Source organism: Saccoglossus kowalevskii, chromosome 8 (genome assembly GCF_978046115.1).
Source record: "Saccoglossus kowalevskii chromosome 8, keSacKowa6.1, whole genome shotgun sequence".
In the NCBI taxonomy this organism is placed as follows: Eukaryota; Metazoa; Hemichordata; class Enteropneusta; family Harrimaniidae; genus Saccoglossus; species Saccoglossus kowalevskii.
This window is the reverse complement of record NC_140648.1, coordinates 34,262,437-34,281,251: the sequence shown is the minus strand read 5'-3', so window position 1 is coordinate 34,281,251 and position 18,815 is coordinate 34,262,437. Positions and strand designations below refer to the sequence as shown.

At 40.9% G+C, this 18,815-nt stretch overlaps 18 non-coding genes across 18 annotated transcripts; all 18 read right to left on the bottom strand.

The window, feature by feature from the left end:
• Window positions 1–201: 201 nt before the first annotated feature.
• On the bottom strand, window positions 202–328 carry TRNAL-CAA (transfer RNA leucine (anticodon CAA)). Its single transcript has 2 exons — window positions 291–328; window positions 202–247 (listed from the first exon to the last, which is right to left on the bottom strand). It is a non-coding gene; the product is annotated as a tRNA-Leu (tRNA).
• Window positions 329–700: 372 nt separating this feature from the next.
• On the bottom strand, window positions 701–827 carry TRNAL-CAA (transfer RNA leucine (anticodon CAA)). Its single transcript has 2 exons — window positions 790–827; window positions 701–746 (listed from the first exon to the last, which is right to left on the bottom strand). It is a non-coding gene; the product is annotated as a tRNA-Leu (tRNA).
• Window positions 828–1,905: 1,078 nt separating this feature from the next.
• On the bottom strand, window positions 1,906–2,032 carry TRNAL-CAA (transfer RNA leucine (anticodon CAA)). The gene is made up of 2 exons: window positions 1,995–2,032; window positions 1,906–1,951 (listed from the first exon to the last, which is right to left on the bottom strand). It is a non-coding gene; the product is annotated as a tRNA-Leu (tRNA).
• Window positions 2,033–2,493: 461 nt separating this feature from the next.
• Window positions 2,494–2,620, bottom strand: TRNAL-CAA (transfer RNA leucine (anticodon CAA)). The gene is made up of 2 exons: window positions 2,583–2,620; window positions 2,494–2,539 (listed from the first exon to the last, which is right to left on the bottom strand). It is a non-coding gene; the product is annotated as a tRNA-Leu (tRNA).
• Window positions 2,621–3,096: 476 nt separating this feature from the next.
• TRNAL-CAA (transfer RNA leucine (anticodon CAA)) lies at window positions 3,097–3,223 on the bottom strand. Its single transcript has 2 exons — window positions 3,186–3,223; window positions 3,097–3,142 (listed from the first exon to the last, which is right to left on the bottom strand). It is a non-coding gene; the product is annotated as a tRNA-Leu (tRNA).
• Window positions 3,224–3,699: 476 nt separating this feature from the next.
• Window positions 3,700–3,826, bottom strand: TRNAL-CAA (transfer RNA leucine (anticodon CAA)). The gene is made up of 2 exons: window positions 3,789–3,826; window positions 3,700–3,745 (listed from the first exon to the last, which is right to left on the bottom strand). It is a non-coding gene; the product is annotated as a tRNA-Leu (tRNA).
• Window positions 3,827–4,925: 1,099 nt separating this feature from the next.
• Window positions 4,926–5,052, bottom strand: TRNAL-CAA (transfer RNA leucine (anticodon CAA)). The gene is made up of 2 exons: window positions 5,015–5,052; window positions 4,926–4,971 (listed from the first exon to the last, which is right to left on the bottom strand). It is a non-coding gene; the product is annotated as a tRNA-Leu (tRNA).
• A 2,179-nt stretch (window positions 5,053–7,231) lies between these two features.
• TRNAL-CAA (transfer RNA leucine (anticodon CAA)) lies at window positions 7,232–7,358 on the bottom strand. The gene is made up of 2 exons: window positions 7,321–7,358; window positions 7,232–7,277 (listed from the first exon to the last, which is right to left on the bottom strand). It is a non-coding gene; the product is annotated as a tRNA-Leu (tRNA).
• A 476-nt stretch (window positions 7,359–7,834) lies between these two features.
• Window positions 7,835–7,961, bottom strand: TRNAL-CAA (transfer RNA leucine (anticodon CAA)). The gene is made up of 2 exons: window positions 7,924–7,961; window positions 7,835–7,880 (listed from the first exon to the last, which is right to left on the bottom strand). It is a non-coding gene; the product is annotated as a tRNA-Leu (tRNA).
• Window positions 7,962–8,333: 372 nt separating this feature from the next.
• On the bottom strand, window positions 8,334–8,460 carry TRNAL-CAA (transfer RNA leucine (anticodon CAA)). Its single transcript has 2 exons — window positions 8,423–8,460; window positions 8,334–8,379 (listed from the first exon to the last, which is right to left on the bottom strand). It is a non-coding gene; the product is annotated as a tRNA-Leu (tRNA).
• Window positions 8,461–9,539: 1,079 nt separating this feature from the next.
• On the bottom strand, window positions 9,540–9,666 carry TRNAL-CAA (transfer RNA leucine (anticodon CAA)). The gene is made up of 2 exons: window positions 9,629–9,666; window positions 9,540–9,585 (listed from the first exon to the last, which is right to left on the bottom strand). It is a non-coding gene; the product is annotated as a tRNA-Leu (tRNA).
• Window positions 9,667–10,746: 1,080 nt separating this feature from the next.
• Window positions 10,747–10,873, bottom strand: TRNAL-CAA (transfer RNA leucine (anticodon CAA)). Its single transcript has 2 exons — window positions 10,836–10,873; window positions 10,747–10,792 (listed from the first exon to the last, which is right to left on the bottom strand). It is a non-coding gene; the product is annotated as a tRNA-Leu (tRNA).
• A 476-nt stretch (window positions 10,874–11,349) lies between these two features.
• On the bottom strand, window positions 11,350–11,476 carry TRNAL-CAA (transfer RNA leucine (anticodon CAA)). Its single transcript has 2 exons — window positions 11,439–11,476; window positions 11,350–11,395 (listed from the first exon to the last, which is right to left on the bottom strand). It is a non-coding gene; the product is annotated as a tRNA-Leu (tRNA).
• A 477-nt stretch (window positions 11,477–11,953) lies between these two features.
• TRNAL-CAA (transfer RNA leucine (anticodon CAA)) lies at window positions 11,954–12,080 on the bottom strand. The gene is made up of 2 exons: window positions 12,043–12,080; window positions 11,954–11,999 (listed from the first exon to the last, which is right to left on the bottom strand). It is a non-coding gene; the product is annotated as a tRNA-Leu (tRNA).
• Window positions 12,081–13,160: 1,080 nt separating this feature from the next.
• On the bottom strand, window positions 13,161–13,287 carry TRNAL-CAA (transfer RNA leucine (anticodon CAA)). The gene is made up of 2 exons: window positions 13,250–13,287; window positions 13,161–13,206 (listed from the first exon to the last, which is right to left on the bottom strand). It is a non-coding gene; the product is annotated as a tRNA-Leu (tRNA).
• Window positions 13,288–14,366: 1,079 nt separating this feature from the next.
• TRNAL-CAA (transfer RNA leucine (anticodon CAA)) lies at window positions 14,367–14,493 on the bottom strand. The gene is made up of 2 exons: window positions 14,456–14,493; window positions 14,367–14,412 (listed from the first exon to the last, which is right to left on the bottom strand). It is a non-coding gene; the product is annotated as a tRNA-Leu (tRNA).
• Window positions 14,494–15,573: 1,080 nt separating this feature from the next.
• On the bottom strand, window positions 15,574–15,700 carry TRNAL-CAA (transfer RNA leucine (anticodon CAA)). Its single transcript has 2 exons — window positions 15,663–15,700; window positions 15,574–15,619 (listed from the first exon to the last, which is right to left on the bottom strand). It is a non-coding gene; the product is annotated as a tRNA-Leu (tRNA).
• A 472-nt stretch (window positions 15,701–16,172) lies between these two features.
• On the bottom strand, window positions 16,173–16,299 carry TRNAL-CAA (transfer RNA leucine (anticodon CAA)). Its single transcript has 2 exons — window positions 16,262–16,299; window positions 16,173–16,218 (listed from the first exon to the last, which is right to left on the bottom strand). It is a non-coding gene; the product is annotated as a tRNA-Leu (tRNA).
• Between the last annotated feature and the right edge of the window lie 2,516 nt (window positions 16,300–18,815).

The window sequence follows — 18,815 nt, the reverse complement described above, 5'->3', positions numbered from 1 at the left end:
CAATATGCAACTTGTATGAATAGTCCAGTTTATCGTAAATGTCATGAAATATAACGCGTAATCTCGGTTCAGTATTTGTAAATTGAAACTAAACGAAACTACTGTCAATGTTGAATCACGACTAAACACGAAGATAATTAAATGTCATATCGAGCACAAATTAGGCGAGAATTTGCTAAGTTACTAAAGGTAAAATAACATTGTCAGAAGTGGGATTCGAACCCACGCCCACATTCGTGGACCAGAAATCTCCCATAAATAACCCTGAAATAAGGGCAAGGTGTCAAATCCTTGAGTCTGGCGCCTTAAACCGCTCGGCCATCCTGACAGTTACTTGCAACTCAAATTTTGCGCCAGTTAATAATTATTGTTATTGCCAACCTACTTACTAGTCATTCATAATTTGTTACGCTTGGCAGATTGCGAATCACTAATATTTCAGGGACCTCTGGGTTATGGGCCCAGCACGATTCCGCTGCGCCACGCTGCTGACATTCTGCAATATGCAACTTGTATGAATAGTCCAGTTTATCGTAAATGTCATGAAATATAATGCGTAATCTCGGTTCAGTATTTGTAAATTGAAACTAAACGAAACTACTGTCAATGTTGAATCACGACTAAACACGAAGATAATTAAATGTCATATCGAGCACAAACTAGGCGAGAATTTGCTAAGTTACTAAAGGTAAAATAACATTGTCAGAAGTGGGATTCGAACCCACGCCCACATTCGTGGACCAGAAATCTCCCATAAATAACCCTGAAATAAGGGCAAGGTGTCAAATCCTTGAGTCTGGCGCCTTAGACCGCTCGGCCATCCTGACAGTTACTTGCAACTCAAATTTTGCGCCAGTTAATAATTATTGTTATTGCCAACCTACTTACTCGTCATTCATAATTTGTTACGCTTGGCAGATTGCGAATCACTAATGTTCCGGATGAATAAAGCAAACTTTTAAGGCACATAACTCGGAGCAACAGGTTGTTCGAGAATTAACGGTTTAAAACTTCAATTTCGTAGCAGCGCCTGGTTTCGATCCAGGGACCTCTGGGTTATGGGCCCAGCACGCTTCCGCTGCGCCACGCTGCTGACATTCTGCAATATGCAACTTGTATGAATAGTCCAGTTTATCGTAAATGTCATGAAATATAATGCGTAATCTCGGTTCAGTATTTGTAAATTGAAACTAAACGAAACTACTGTCAATGTTGAATCACGACTAAACACGAAGATAATTAAATGTCATATCGAGCACAAACTAGGCGAGAATTTGCTAAGTTACTAAAGGTAAAATAACATTGTCAGAAGTGGGATTCGAACCCACGCCCACATTCGTGGACCAGAAATCTCCCATAAATAACCCTGAAATAAGGGCAAGGTGTCAAATCCTTGAGTCTGGCGCCTTAGACCGCTCGGCCATCCAGACAGTTACTTGCAACACAAATTTTGCGCCAGTTAATAATTATTGTTATTGCCAACCTACTTACTCGTCATTCATAATTTGTTACGCTTGGCAGATTGCGAATCACGAATGTTCCGGATTAATAAAGCAAACTTTTAAGGCACATAACTCGGAGCAACAGGTTGTTCGAGAATTAACGGTTTAAAACTTCAATTTCATAGCAGCGCCTGTTTCGATCCAGGGACCTCTGGGTTATGGGCCCAGCACGCTTCCGCTGCGCCACGCTGCTGACATTCTGCAATATGCAACTTGTATGAATAGTCCAGTTTATCGTAAATGTCATGAAATATAACGCGTAATCTCGGTTCAGTATTTGTAAATTGAAACTAAACGAAACTACTGTCAATGTTGAATCACGACTAAACACGAAGATAATTAAATGTCATATCGAGCACAAACTAGGCGAGAATTTGCTAAGTTACTAAAGGTAAAATAACATTGTCAGAAGTGGGATTCGAACCCACGCCCACATTCGTGGACCAGAAATCTCCCATAAATAACCCTGAAATAAGGGCAAGGTGTCAAATCCTTGAGTCTGGCGCCTTAGACCGCTCGGCCATCCTGACAGTTACTTGCAACTCAAATTTTGCGCCAGTTAATAATTATTGTTATTGCCAACCTACTTACTAGTCATTCATAATTTGTTACGCTTGGCAGATTGCGAATCACGAATGTTCCGGATTAATAAAGCAAACTTTTAAGGCACATAACTCGGAGCAACAGGTTGTTCGAGAATTAACGGTTTAAAACTTCAATTTCATAGCAGCGCCTGGTTTCGATCCAGGGACCTCTGGGTTATGGGCTGCGCCACGCTGCTGACATTCTGCAATATGCAACTTGTATGAATAGTCCAGTTTATCGTAAATGTCATGAAATATAACGCGTAATCTCGGTTCAGTATTTGTAAATTGAAACTAAACGAAACTACTGTCAATGTTGAATCACGACTAAACACGAAGATAATTAAATGTCATATCGAGCACAAACTAGGCGAGAATTTGCTAAGTTACTAAAGGTAAAATAACATTGTCAGAAGTGGGATTCGAACCCACGCCCACATTCGTGGACCAGAAATATCCCATAAATAACCCTGAAATAAGGGCAAGGTGTCAAATCCTTGAGTCTGGCGCCTTAGACCGCTCGGCCATCCTGACAGTTACTTGCAACTCAAATTTTGCGCCAGTTAATAATTATTGTTATTGCCAACCTACTTACTCGTCATTCATAATTTGTTACGCTTGGCAGATTGCGAATCACGAATGTTCCGGATTAATAAAGGAAACTTTTAAGGCACATAACTCGGAGCAACAGGTTGTTCGAGAATTAACGGTTTAAAACTTCAATTTCATAGCAGCGCCTGGTTTCGATCCAGGGACCTCTGGGTTATGGGCCCAGCACGCTTCCGCTGCGCCACGCTGCTGACATTCTGCAAAATGCAACTTGTATGAATAGTCCAGTTTATCGTAAATGTCATGAAATATAAAGCGTAATCTCGGTTCAGTATTTGTAAATTGAAACTAAACGAAACTACTGTCAATGTTGAATCACGACTAAACACGAAGATAATTAAATGTCATATCGAGCACAAACTAGGCGAGAATTTGCTAAGTTACTAAAGGTAAAATAACATTGTCAGAAGTGGGATTCGAACCCACGCCCACATTCGTGGACCAGAAATCTCCCATAAATAACCCTGAAATAAGGGCAAGGTGTCAAATCCTTGAGTCTGGCGCCTTAGACCGCTCGGCCATCCTGACAGTTACTTGCAACTCAAATTTTGCGCCAGTTAATAATTATTGTTATTGCCAACCTACTTACTAGTCATTCATAATTTGTTACGCTTGGCAGATTGCGAATCACGAATGTTCCGGATTAATAAAGCAAACTTTTAAGGCACATAACTCGCAGCAACAGGTTGTTCGAGAATTAACGGTTTAAAACTTCAATTTCATAGCAGCGCCTGGTTTCGATCCAGAGACCTCTGTGTTATGGGCCCAGCACGATTCCGCTGCGCCACGCTGCTGACATTCTCCAATATGCAACTTGTATGAATAGTCCAGTTTATCGTAAATGTCATGAAATATAATGCGTAATCTCGGTTCAGTATTTGTAAATTGAAACTAAACGAAACTACTGTCAATGTTGAATCACGACTAAACACGAATATAATTAAATGTCATATCGAGCACAAACTAGGCGAGAATTTGCTAAGTTACTAAAGGTAAAATAACATTGTCAGAAGTGGGATTCGAACCCACGCCCACATTCGTGGACCAGAAATCTCCCATAAATAACCCTGAAATAAGGGCAAGGTGTCAAATCCTTGAGTCTGGCGCCTTAGACCGCTCGGCCATCCTGACAGTTACTTGCAACTCAAATTTTGCGCCAGTTAATAATTATTGTTATTGCCAACCTACTTACTCGTCATTCATAATTTGTTACGCTTGGCAGATTGCGAATCACGAATGTTCCGGATTAATAAAGCAAACTTTTAAGGCACATAACTCGGAGCAACAGGTTGTTCGAGAATTAACGGTTTAAAACTTCAATTTCATAGCAGCGCCTGGTTTCGATCCAGGGACCTCTGGGTTATGGGCCCAGCACGCTTCCGCTGCGCCACGCTGCTGACATTCTGCAATATGCAACTTGTATGAATAGTCCAGTTTATCGTAAATGTCATGAAATATAATGCGTAATCTCGGTTCAGTATTTGTAAATTGAAACTAAACGAAACTACTGTCAATGTTGAATCACGACTAAACACGAAGATAATTAAATGTCATATCGAGCACAAACTAGGCGAGAATTTGCTAAGTTACTAAAGGTAAAATAACATTGTCAGAAGTGGGATTCGAACCCACGCCCACATTCGTGGACCAGAAATCTCCCATAAATAACCCTGAAATAAGGGCAAGGTGTCAAATCCTTGAGTCTGGCGCCTTATTTGTAAATTGAAACTAAACGAAACTACTGCCATCCTGACAGTTACTTGCAACTCAAATTTTGCGCCAGTTAATAATTATTGTTATTGCCAACCTACTTACTAGTCATTCATAATTTGTTACGCTTGGCAGATTGCGAATCACGAATGTTCCGGATTAATAAAGCAAACTTTTAAGGCACATAACTCGGAGCAACAGGTTGTTCGAGAATTAACGGTTTAAAACTTCAATTTCATAGCAGCGCCTGGTTTCGATCCAGGGACCTCTGGGTTATGGGCCCAGCACGCTTCCGCTGCGCCACGCTGCTGACATTCTGCAATATGCAACTTGTATGAATAGTCCAGTTTATCGTAAATGTCATGAAATATAATGCGTAATCTCGGTTCAGTATTTGTAAATTGAAACTAAACGAAACTACTGTCAATGTTGAATCACGACTAAACACGAAGATAATTAAATGTCATATCGAGCACAAACTGGGCGAGAATTTGCTAAGTTACTAAAGGTAAAATAACATTGTCAGAAGTGGGATTCGAACCCACGCCCACATTCGTGGACCAGAAATCTCCCATAAATAACCCTGAAATAAGGGCAAGGTGTCAAATCCTTGAGTCTGGCGCCTTAGACCGCTCGGCCATCCTGACAGTTACTTGCAACTCAAATTTTGCGCCAGTTAATAATTATTGTTATTGCCAACCTACTTACTAGTCATTCATAATTTGTTACGCTTGGCAGATTGCGAATCACTAATGTTTCAGGGACCTCTGGGTTATGGGCCCAGCACGATTCCGCTGCGCCACGCTGCTGACATTCTGCAATATGCAACTTGTATGAATAGTCCAGTTTATCGTAAATGTCATGAAATATAATGCGTAATCTCGGTTCAGTATTTGTAAATTGAAACTAAACGAAACTACTGTCAATTTTGAATCACGACTAAACACGAAGATAATTAAATGTCATATCGAGCACAAACTAGGCGAGAATTTGCTAAGGTACTAAAGGTAAAATAACTTTGTCAGAAGTGGGATTCGAACCCTCGCCCACATTCGTGGACCAGAAATCTCCCATAAATAACCCTGAAATAAGGGCAAGTGTCAAATCCTTGAGTCTGGCGCCTGAGACCGCTCGGCCATCCTGACAGTTACTTGCAACTCAAATTTTGCGCCAATTAATAATTATTGTTATTGCCAACCTAATTACTCGTCATTTATAATTTGTTACGCTTGGCAGATTGCGAATCACGGATGTTCCGGATGAATAAAGCAAACTTTTAAGGCACATAACTCGCAGCAACAGGTTGTTTGAGAATTAACGGTTAAAAACTTCAATTTCATAGCAGCGCCTGGTTTCGATCCAGGGACTTCTGGGTTATGGGCCCAGCACGCTTCCGCTGCGCCACGCTGCTGACATTCTGCAGTATGCAACTTGTATGAATAGTCCAGTTTATCGTAAATGTCATGAAATATAATGCGTAATCTCGGTTCAGTATTTGTAAATTGAAACTAAACGAAACTCCTGTCAATGTTGAATCACGACTAAACACTAAGATAATTAAATGTCATATCGAGCACAAACTAGGCGAGAATTTGCTAAGTTACTAAAGGTAAAATAACATTGTCAGAAGTGGGATTCGAACCCACGCCCACATTCGTGGACCAGAAATCTCCCATAAATAACCCTGAAATAAGGGCAAGGTGTCAAATCCTTGAGTATGGCGCCTTAGACCGCTCGGCCATCCTGACAGTTATTTGCAACTCAAATTTTGCGCCAGTTAATAATTATTGTTATTGCCAACCTACTTACTCGTTATTCATAATTTGTTACGCTTGGCAGATTGCGAATCACGAATGTTCCGAATGAATAAAGCAAACTTTTAAGGCACATAACTCGCAGCAACAGGTTGTTTGAGAATTAACGGTTAAGAACTTCAATTTCATAGCAGCGCCTGGTTTCGATACAGGGACCTCTGGGTTATGGGCCCAGCACGCTTCCGCTGCGCCACGCTGCTGACATTCTGCAATACGCAACTTGTATGAATAGTCCAGTTTATCGTAAATGTCATGAAATATAATGCGTAATCTCGGTTCAGTATTTGTAAATTGAAACTAAACGAAACTACTGTCAATGTTGAATCTCGACTGAACACGAAGATAATTAAATGTCATATCGAGCACAAACTAGGCGAGAATTTGCTAAGTTACTAAAGGTAAAATAATATTGTCAGAAGTGGGATTCGAACGCACGCCCACATTCGTGGACCAGAAATCTCCCATAAATAACCCTGAAATAAGGGAAAGGTGTCAAATCCTTGAGTCTGGCGCCTTAGACCGCTCGGCCATCCTGACAGTTACTTGCAACTCAAATTTTGCGCCAGTTAATAATTATTGTTATTGCCAACCTACTTACTCGTCATTCATAATTTGTTACGCTTGGCAGATTGCGAATCACTAATGTTCCGGATGAATAAAGCAAACTTTTAAGGCACATAACTCGCAGCAACAGGTTGTTTGAGAATTAACGGTTAAAAACTTCAATTTCATAGCAGCGGCTGGTTTCGATCCAGGGACCTCTGGGTTATGGGCCCAGCACGCTTCCGCTGCGCAACGCTGCTGACATTCTGCAATCCGCAACTTGTATGAATAGTCCAGTTTATCGTAAATGTCATGAAATACAATGCGTAATCCCGGTTCAGTATTTGTAAATTGAAACTAAACGAAACTACTGTCAATGTTGAACCACGACTAAACACGAAGAAAATTAAATGTCATATCGAGCACAACTAGGCGAGAATTTGCTAAGTTACTAAAGGTAAAATAACATTGTCAGAAGTGGGATTCGAACCCACGCCCACATTCGTGGACCAGAAATCTCCCGTAAATAACCCTGAAATAAGGGCAAGGTGTCAAATCCTTGAGTCTGGCGCCTTAGACCGCTCGGCCATCCTGACAGTTACTTGCAACTCAAATTTTGCGCCAGTTAATAATTATTGTTATTGCCAACCTACTTACTAGTCATTCATAATTTGTTACGCTTGGCAGATTGCGAATCACGAATGTTCCGGATTAATAAAGCAAACTTTTAAGGCACATAACTCGGAGCAACAGGTTGTTCGAGAATTAACGGTTTAAAACTTCAATTTCATAGCAGCGCCTGGTTTCAATCCAGGGACCTCTGGGTTATGGGCCCAGCACGCTTCCGCTGCGCCACGCTGCTGACATTCTGCAATATGCAACTTGTATGAATAGTCCAGTTTATCGTAAATGTCATGAAATATAATGCGTAATCTCGGTTCAGTATTTGTAAATTGAAACTAAACGAAACTACTGTCAATGTTGAATCACGACTAAACACGAAGATAATTAAATGTCATATCGAGCACAAACTAGGCGAGAATTTGCTAAGTTACTAAAGGTAAAATATCATTGTCAGAAGTGGGATTCGAACCCACGCCCACATTCGTGGACCAGAAATCTCCCATAAATAACCCTGAAATAAGGGCAAGGTGTCAAATTCTTGAGTCTGGCGCCTTAGACCGCTCGGCCATCCTGACAGTTAATTGCAACTCAAATTTTGCGCCAGTTAATAATTATTGTTATTGCCAACCTACTTACTAGTCATTCATAATTTGTTACGCTTGGCAGATTGCGAATTACTAATGTTTCAGGGACCTCTGGGTTATGGGCCCAGCACGATTCCGCTGCGCCACGCTGCTGACATTCTTCAATATGCAACTTGTATGAATAGTCCAGTTTATCGTAAATGTCATGAAATATAATGCGTAATCTCGGTTCAGTATTTGTAAATTGAAACTAAACGAAACTACTGTCAATGTTGAATCACGACTAAACACGAAGATAATTAAATGTCATATCGAGCACAAACTAGGCGAGAATTTGCTAAGTTACTAAAGGTAAAATAACATTGTCAGAAGTGGGATTCGAACCCACGCCCACATTCGTGGACCAGAAATCTCCCATAAATAACCCTGAAATAAGGGCAAGGTGTCAAATCCTTGAGTCTGGCGCCTTAGACCGCTCGGCCATCCTGACAGTTACTTGCAACTCAAATTTTGCGCCAGTTAATAATTATTGTTATTGCCAACCTACTTACTCGTCATTCATAATTTGTTACGCTTGGCAGATTGCGAATCACGAATGTTCCGGATTAATAAAGCAAACTTTTAAGGCACATAACTCGGAGCAACAGGTTGTTCGAGAATTAACGGTTTAAAACTTCAATTTCATAGCAGCGCCTGGTTTCGATCCAGGGACCTCTGGGTTATGGGCCCAGCACGCTTCCGCTGCGCCACGCTGCTGACATTCTGCAATATGCAACTTGTATGAATAGTCCAGTTTATCGTAAATGTCATGAAATATAATGCGTAATCTCGGTTCAGTATTTGTAAATTGAAACTAAACGAAACTACTGTCAATGTTGAATCACGACTAAACACGAAGATAATTAAATGTCATATCGAGCACAAACTAGGCGAGAATTTGCTAAGTTACTAAAGGTAAAATAACATTGTCAGAAGTGGGATTCGAACCCACGCCCACATTCGTGGACCAGAAATCTCCCATAAATAACCCTGAAATAAGGGCAAGTGTCAAATCCTTGAGTCTGGCGCCTTAGACCGCTCGGCCATCCTGGCAGTTACTTGCAACTCAAATTTTGCGCCAGTTAATAATTATTGTTATTGCCAACCTACTTACTCGTCATTTATAATTTGTTACGCTTGGCAGATTGCGAATCACGGATGTTCCGGATGAATAAAGCAAACTTTTAAGGCACATAACTCGCAGCAACAGGTTGTTTGAGAATTAACGGTTAAAAACTTCAATTTCATAGCAGCGCCTGGTTTCGATCCAGGGACCTCTGGGTTATGGGCCCAGCACGCTTCCGCTGCGCCACGCTGCTGACATTCTGCAGTATGTAACTTGTATGAATAGTCCAGTTTATCGTAAATGTCATGAAATATAATGCGTAATCTCGGTTCAGTATTTGTAAATTGAAACTAATCGAAACTACTGTCAATGTTGAATCACGACTAAACACTAAGATAATTAAATGTCATATCCGAGCACAAACTAGGCGAGAATTTGCTAAGTTACTAAAGGTAAAATAACATTGTCAGAAGTGGGATTCGAACCCACGCCCACATTCGTGGACCAGAAATCTCCCATAAATAACCCTGAAATAAGGGCAAGGTGTCAAATCCTTGAGTCTGGCGCCTTAGACCGCTCGGCCATCCTGACAGTTATTTGCAACTCAAATTTTGCGCCAGTTAATAATTATTGTTATTGCCAACCTACTTACTCGTCATTCATAATTTGTTACGCTTGGCAGATTGCGAATCACGAATGTTCCGAATGAATAAAGCAAACTTTTAAGGAACATAACTCGCAGCAACAGGTTGTTTGAGAATTAACGGTTAAGAACTTCAATTTCATAGCAGCGCCTGGTTTCGATACAGGGACCTCTGGGTTATGGGCCCAGCACGCTTCCGCTGCGCCACGCTGCTGACATTCTGCAATACGCAACTTGTATGAATAGTCCAGTTTATCGTAAATGTCATGAAATATAATGCGTAATCTCGGTTCAGTATTTGTAAATTGAAACTAAACGAAACTACTGTCAATGTTGAATCTCGACTGAACACGAAGATAATTAAATGTCATATCGAGCACAAACTAGGCGAGAATTTGCTAAGTTACTAAAGGTAAAATAATATTGTCAGAAGTGGGATTCGAACGCACGCCCACATTCGTGGACGAGAAATCTCCCATAAATAACCCTGAAATAAGGGAAAGGTGTCAAATCCTTGAGTCTGGCGCCTTAGACCGCTCGGCCATCCTGACAGTTACTTGCAACTCAAATTTTGCGCCAGTTAATAATTATTGTTATTGCCAACATACTTACTCGTCATTTATAATTTGTTACGCTTGGCAGATTGCGAATCACGGATGTTCCGGATGAATAAAGCAAACTTTTAAGGCACATAACTCGCAGCAACAGGTTGTTTGAGAATTAACGGTTAGAAACTTTAATTTCTTAGCAGCGCCTGGTTTCGATCCAGGGACCTCTGGGTTATGGGCCCAGCACGCTTCCGCTGCGCCACGCTGCTGACATTCTGCAGTATGTAACTTGTATGAATAGTCCAGTTTATCATAAATGTCATGAAATATAATGCGTAATCTCGGTTCAGTATTTGTAAATTGAAACTAATCGAAACTACTGTCAATGTTGAATCACGACGAAACACTAAGATAATTAAATGTCATATCCGAGCACAAACTAGGCGAGAATTTGCTAAGTTACTAAAGGTAAAATAACATTGTCAGAAGTGGGATTCGAACCCACGCCCACATTCGTGGACCAGAAATCTCCCATAAATAACCCTGAAATAAGGGCAAGGTGTCAAATCCTTGAGTCTGGCGCCTTAGACCGCTCGGCCATCCTGACAGTTATTTGCAACTCAAATTTTGCGCCAGTTAATAATTATTGTTATTGCCAACCTACTTACTCGTCATTCATAATTTGTTACGCTTGGCAGATTGCGAATCACGAATGTTCCGAATGAATAAAGCAAACTTTTAAGGCACATAACTCGCAGCAACAGGTTGTTTGAGAATTAACGGTTAAGAACTTCAATTTCATAGCAGCGCCTGGTTTCGATACAGGGACCTCTGGGTTATGGGCCCAGCACGCTTCCGCTGCGCCACGCTGCTGACATTCTGCAATACGCAACTTGTATGAATAGTCCAGTTTATCGTAAATGTCATGAAATATAATGCGTAATCTCGGTTCAGTATTTGTAAATTGAAACTAAACGAAACTACTGTCAATGTTGAATCTCGACTGAACACGAAGATAATTAAATGTCATATCGAGCACAAACTAGGCGAGAATTTGCTAAGTTACTAAAGGTAAAATAATATTGTCAGAAGTGGGATTCGAACCCACGCCCACATTCGTGGACCAGAAATCTCCCATAAATAACCCTGAAATAAGGGAAAGGTGTCAAATCCTTGAGTCTGGCGCCTTAGACCGCTCGGCCATCCTGACAGTTACTTGCAACTCAAATTTTGCGCCAGTTAATAATTATTGTTATTGCCAACCTACTTACTCGTCATTCATAATTTGTTACGCTTGGCAGATTGCGAATCACTAATGTTCCGGATGAATAAAGCAAACTTTTAAGGCACATAACTCGCAGCAACAGGTTGTTTGAGAATTAACGGTTAAAAACTTCAATTTCATAGCAGCGGCTGGTTTCGATCCAGGGACCTCTGGGTTATGGGCCCAGCACGCTTCCGCTGCGCAACGCTGCTGACATTCTGCAATCCGCAACTTGTATGAATAGTCCAGTTTATCGTAAATGTCATGAAATATAATGCGTAATCTCGGTTCAGTATTTGTAAATTGAAACTAATCGAAACTACTGTCAATGTTGAATCACGACTAAACACTAAGATAATTAAATGTCATATCCGAGCACAAACTAGGCGAGAATTTGCTAAGTTACTAAAGGTAAAATAACATTGTCAGAAGTGGGATTCGAACCCACGCCCACATTCGTGGACCAGAAATCTCCCATAAATAACCCAGAAATAAGGTCAAGGTGTCAAATCCTTGAGTCTGGCGCCTTAGACCGCTCGGCCATCCTGACAGTTATTTGCAACTCAAATTTTGCGCCAGTTAATAATTATTGTTATTGCCAACCTACTTACTCGTCATTCATAATTTGTTACGCTTGGCAGATTGCGAATCACGAATGTTCCGAATGAATAAAGCAAACTTTTAAGGAACATAACTCGCAGCAACAGGTTGTTTGAGAATTAACGGTTAAGAACTTCAATTTCATAGCAGCGCCTGGTTTCGATACAGGGACCTCTGGGTTATGGGCCCAGCACGCTTCCGCTGCGCCACGCTGCTGACATTCTGCAATACGCAACTTGTATGAATAGTCCAGTTTATCGTAAATGTCATGAAATATAATGCGTAATCTCGGTTCAGTATTTGTAAATTGAAACTAAACAAAACTACTGTCAATGTTGAATCTCGACTGAACACGAAGATAATTAAATGTCATATCGAGCACAAACTAGGCGAGAATTTGCTAAGTTACTAAAGGTAAAATAATATTGTCAGAAGTGGGATTCGAACGCACGCCCACATTCGTGGACGAGAAATCTCCCATAAATAACCCTGAAATAAGGGAAAGGTGTCAAATCCTTGAGTCTGGCGCCTTAGACCGCTCGGCCATCCTGACAGTTACTTGCAACTCAAATTTTGCGCCAGTTAATAATTATTGTTATTGCCAACATACTTACTCGTCATTTATAATTTGTTACGCTTGGCAGATTGCGAATCACGGATGTTCCGGATGAATAAAGCAAACTTTTAAGGCACATAACTCGCAGCAACAGGTTGTTTGAGAATTAACGGTTAAAAACTTCAATTTCATAGCAGCGCCTGGTTTCGATCCAGGGACCTCTGGGTTATGGGCCCAGCACGCTTCCGCTGCGCCACGCTGCTGACATTCTGCAGTATGTAACTTGTATGAATAGTCCAGTTTATCATAAATGTCATGAAATATAATGCGTAATCTCGGTTCAGTATTTGTAAATTGAAACTAATCGAAACTACTGTCAATGTTGAATCACGACGAAACACTAAGATAATTAAATGTCATATCCGAGCACAAACTAGGCGAGAATTTGCTAAGTTACTAAAGGTAAAATAACATTGTCAGAAGTGGGATTCGAACCCACGCCCACATTCGTGGACCAGAAATCTCCCATAAATAACCCTGAAATAAGGGCAAGGTGTCAAATCCTTGAGTCTGGCGCCTTAGACCGCTCGGCCATCCTGACAGTTATTTGCAACTCAAATTTTGCGCCAGTTAATAATTATTGTTATTGCCAACCTACTTACTCGTCATTCATAATTTGTTACGCTTGGCAGATTGCGAATCACGAATGTTCCGAATGAATAAAGCAAACTTTTAAGGCACATAACTCGCAGCAACAGGTTGTTTGAGAATTAACGGTTAAGAACTTCAATTTCATAGCAGCGCCTGGTTTCGATACAGGGACCTCTGGGTTATGGGCCCAGCACGCTTCCGCTGCGCCACGCTGCTGACATTCTGCAATATGCAACTTGTATGAATAGTCCAGTTTATCGTAAATGTCATGAAATATAATGCGTAATCTCGGTTCAGTATTTGTAAATTGAAACTAAACGAAACTACTGTCAATGTTGAATCACGACTAAACACGAAGATAATTAAATGTCATATCGAGCACAAACTAGGCGAGAATTTGCTAAGTTACTAAAGGTAAAATAACATTGTCAGAAGTGGGATTCGAACCCACGCCCACATTCGTGGACCAGAAATCTCCCATAAATAACCCTGAAATAAGGGCAAGTGTCAAATCCTTGAGTCTGGCGCCTTAGACCGCTCGGCCATCCTGGCAGTTACTTGCAACTCAAATTTTGCGCCAGTTAATAATTATTGTTATTGCCAACCTACTTACTCGTCATTTATAATTTGTTACGCTTGGCAGATTGCGAATCACGGATGTTCCGGATGAATAAAGCAAACTTTTAAGGCACATAACTCGCAGCAACAGGTTGTTTGAGAATTAACGGTTAAAAACTTCAATTTCATAGCAGCGCCTGGTTTCGATCCAGGGACCTCTGGGTTATGGGCCCAGCACGCTTCCGCTGCGCCACGCTGCTGACATTCTGCAGTATGTAACTTGTATGAATAGTCCAGTTTATCGTAAATGTCATGAAATATAATGCGTAATCTCGGTTCAGTATTTGTAAATTGAAACTAATCGAAACTACTGTCAATGTTGAATCACGACTAAACACTAAGATAATTAAATGTCATATCCGAGCACAAACTAGGCGAGAATTTGCTAAGTTACTAAAGGTAAAATAACATTGTCAGAAGTGGGATTCGAACCCACGCCCACATTCGTGGACCAGAAATCTCCCATAAATAACCCTGAAATAAGGGCAAGGTGTCAAATCCTTGAGTCTGGCGCCTTAGACCGCTCGGCCATCCTGACAGTTATTTGCAACTCAAATTATGCGCCAGTTAATAATTATTGTTATTGCCAACCTACTTACTCGTCATTCATAATTTGTTACGCTTGGCAGATTGCGAATCACGAATGTTCCGAATGAATAAAGCAAACTTTTAAGGAACATAACTCGCAGCAACAGGTTGTTTGAGAATTAACGGTTAAGAACTTCAATTTCATAGCAGCGCCTGGTTTCGATACAGGGACCTCTGGGTTATGGGCCCAGCACGCTTCCGCTGCGCCACGCTGCTGACATTCTGCAATACGCAACTTGTATGAATAGTCCAGTTTATCGTAAATGTCATGAAATATAATGCGTAATCTCGGTTCAGTATTTGTAAATTGAAACTAAACGAAACTACTGTCAATGTTGAATCTCGACTGAACACGAAGATAATTAAATGTCATATCGAGCACAAACTAGGCGAGAATTTGCTAAGTTACTAAAGGTAAAATAATATTGTAAGAAGTGGGATTCGAACGCACGCCCACATTCGTGGACGAGAAATCTCCCATAAATAACCCTGAAATAAGGGAAAGGTGTCAAATCCTTGAGTCTGGCGCCTTAGACCGCTCGGCCATCCTGACAGTTACTTGCAACTCAAATTTTGCGCCAGTTAATAATTATTGTTATTGCCAACATACTTACTCGTCATTTATAATTTGTTACGCTTGGCAGATTGCGAATCACGGATGTTCCGGATGAATAAAGCAAACTTTTAAGGCACATAACTCGCAGCAACAGGTTGTTTGAGAATTAACGGTTAAAAACTTCAATTTCATAGCAGCGCCTGGTTTCGATCCAGGGACCTCTGGGTTATGGGCCCAGCACGCTTCCGCTGCGCCACGCTGCTGACATTCTGCAGTATGTAACTTGTATGAATAGTCCAGTTTATCATAAATGTCATGAAATATAATGCGTAATCTCGGTTCAGTATTTGTAAATTGAAACTAATCGAAACTACTGTCAATGTTGAATCACGACGAAACACTAAGATAATTAAATGTCATATCCGAGCACAAACTAGGCGAGAATTTGCTAAGTTACTAAAGGTAAAATAACATTGTCAGAAGTGGGATTCGAACCCACGCCCACATTCGTGGACCAGAAATCTCCCATAAATAACCCTGAAATAAGGGCAAGGTGTCAAATCCTTGAGTCTGGCGCCTTAGACCGCTCGGCCATCCTGACAGTTATTTGCAACTCAAATTTTGCGCCAGTTAATAATTATTGTTATTGCCAACCTACTTACTCGTCATTCATAATTTGTTACGCTTGGCAGATTGCGAATCACGAATGTTCCGAATGAATAAAGCAAACTTTTAAGGCACATAACTCGCAGCAACAGGTTGAGAATTAACGGTTAAGAACTTCAATTTCATAGCAGCGCCTGGTTTCGATACAGGGACCTCTGGGTTATGGGCCCAGCACGCTTCCGCTGCGCCACGCTGCTGACATTCTGCAATACGCAACTTGTATGAATAGTCCAGTTTATCGTAAATGTCATGAAATATAATGCGTAATCTCGGTTCAGTATTTGTAAATTGAAACTAAACGAAACTACTGTCAATGTTGAATCTCGACTGAACACGAAGATAATTAAATGTCATATCGAGCACAAACTAGGCGAGAATTTGCTAAGTTACTAAAGGTAAAATAATATTGTCAGAAGTGGGATTCGAACCCACGCCCACATTCGTGGACCAGAAATCTCCCATAAATAACCCTGAAATAAGGGAAAGGTGTCAAATCCTTGAGTCTGGCGCCTTAGACCGCTCGGCCATCCTGACAGTTACTTGCAACTCAAATTTTGCGCCAGTTAATAATTATTGTTATTGCCAACCTACTTACTCGTCATTCATAATTTGTTACGCTTGGCAGATTGCGAATCACTAATGTTCCGGATGAATAAAGCAAACTTTTAAGGCACATAACTCGCAGCAACAGGTTGTTTGAGAATTAACGGTTAAAAACTTCAATTTCATAGCAGCGGCTGGTTTCGATCCAGGGACCTCTGGGTTATGGGCCCAGCACGCTTCCGCTGCGCAACGCTGCTGACATTCTGCAATCCGCAACTTGTATGAATAGTCCAGTTTATCGTAAATGTCATGAAATACAATGCGTAATCCCGGTTCAGTATTTGTAAATTGAAACTAAACGAAACTACTGTCAATGTTGAACCACGACTAAACACGAAGAAAATTAAATGTCATATCGAGCACAAACTAGGCGAGAATTTGCTAAGTTACTAAAGGTAAAATAACATTGTCAGAAGTGGGATTCGAACCCACGCCCACATTCGTGGACCAGAAATCTCCCGTAAATAACCCTGAAATAAGGGCAAGGTGTCAAATCCTTGAGTCTGGCGTCTTAGACCGCTCGGCCATCCTGACAGTTACTTGCAACTCAAATTTTGCGCCAGTTAATAATTATTGTTATTGCCAACCTACTTACTAGTCATTCATAATTTGTTACGCTTGGCAGATTGCGAATCACGAATGTTCCGGATTAATAAAGCAAACTTTTAAGGCACATAACTCGCAGCAACAGGTTGTTTGAGAATTAACGGTTAAAAACTTCAATTTCATAGCAGCGCCTGGTTTCGATCCAGGGACCTCTGGGTGATGGGCCCAGCACGCTTCCGCTGCGCCACGCTGCTGACATTCTGCAGTATGTAACTTGTATGAATAGTCCAGTTTATCGTAAATGTCATGAAATATAATGCGTAATCTCGGTTCAGTATTTGTAAATTGAAACTAATCGAAACTACTGTCAATGTTGAATCACGACTAAACACTAAGATAATTAAATGTCATATCCGAGCACAAACTAGGCGAGAATTTGCTAAGTTACTAAAGGTAAAATAACATTGTCAGAAGTGGGATTCGAACCCCCGCCCACATTCGTGGACCAGAAATCTCCCATAAATAACCCTGAAATAAGGGCAAGGTGTCAAATCCTTGAGTCTGGCGCCTTAGACCGCTCGGCCATCCTGACAGTTACTTGCAACTCAAATTTTGCGCCAGTTAATAATTATTGTTATTGCCAACCTACTTACTAGTCATTCATAATTTGTTACGCTTGGCAGATTGCGAATTACTAATGTTTCAGGGACCTCTGGGTTATGGGCCCAGCACGATTCCGCTGCGCCACGCTGCTGACATTCTTCAATATGCAACTTGTATGAATAGTCCAGTTTATCGTAAATGTCATGAAATATAATGCGTAATCTCGGTTCAGTATTTGTAAATTGAAACTAAACGAAACTACTGTCAATGTTGAATCACGACTAAACACGAAGATAATTAAATGTCATATCGAGCACAAACTAGGCGAGAATTTGCTAAGTTACTAAAGGTAAAATAACATTGTCAGAAGTGGGATTCGAACCCACGCCCACATTCGTGGACCAGAAATCTCCCATAAATAACCCTGAAATAAGGGCAAGGTGTCAAATCCTTAGACCGCTCGGCCATCCTGACAGTTACTTGCAACTCAAATTTTGCGCCAGTTAATAATTATTGTTATTGCCAACCTACTTACTCGTCATTCATAATTTGTTACGCTTGGCAGATTGCGAATCACGAATGTTCCGGATTAATAAAGCAAACTTTTAAGGCACATAACTCGGAGCAACAGGTTGTTCGAGAATTAACGGTTTAAAACTTCAATTTCATAGCAGCGCCTGGTTTCGATCCAGGGACCTCTGGGTTATGGGCCCAGCACGCTTCCGCTGCGCCACGCTGCTGACATTCTACAGTATGCAACTTGTATGAATAGTCCAGTTTATCGTAAATGTCATGAAATATAATGCGTAATCTCGGTTCAGTATTTGTAAATTGAAACTAAACGAAACTACTGTCAATGTTGAATCACGACTAAACACGAAGATAATTAAATGTCATATCGAGCACAAACTAGGCGAGAATTTGCTAAGTTACTAAAGGTAAAATAACATTGTCAGAAGTGGGATTCGAACCCACGCCCACATTCGTGGACCAGAAATCTCCCATAAATAACCCTGAAATAAGGGCAAGTGTCAAATCCTTGAGTCTGGCGCCTTAGACCGCTCGGCCATCCTGGCAGTTACTTGCAACTCAAATTTTGCGCCAGTTAATAATTATTGTTATTGCCAACCTACTTACTCGTCATTTATAATTTGTTACGCTTGGCAGATTGCGAATCACGGATGTTCCGGATGAATAAAGCAAACTTTTAAGGCACATAACTCGCAGCAACAGGTTGTTTGAGAATTAACGGTTAAAAACTTCAATTTCATAGCAGCGCCTGGTTTCGATCCAGGGAC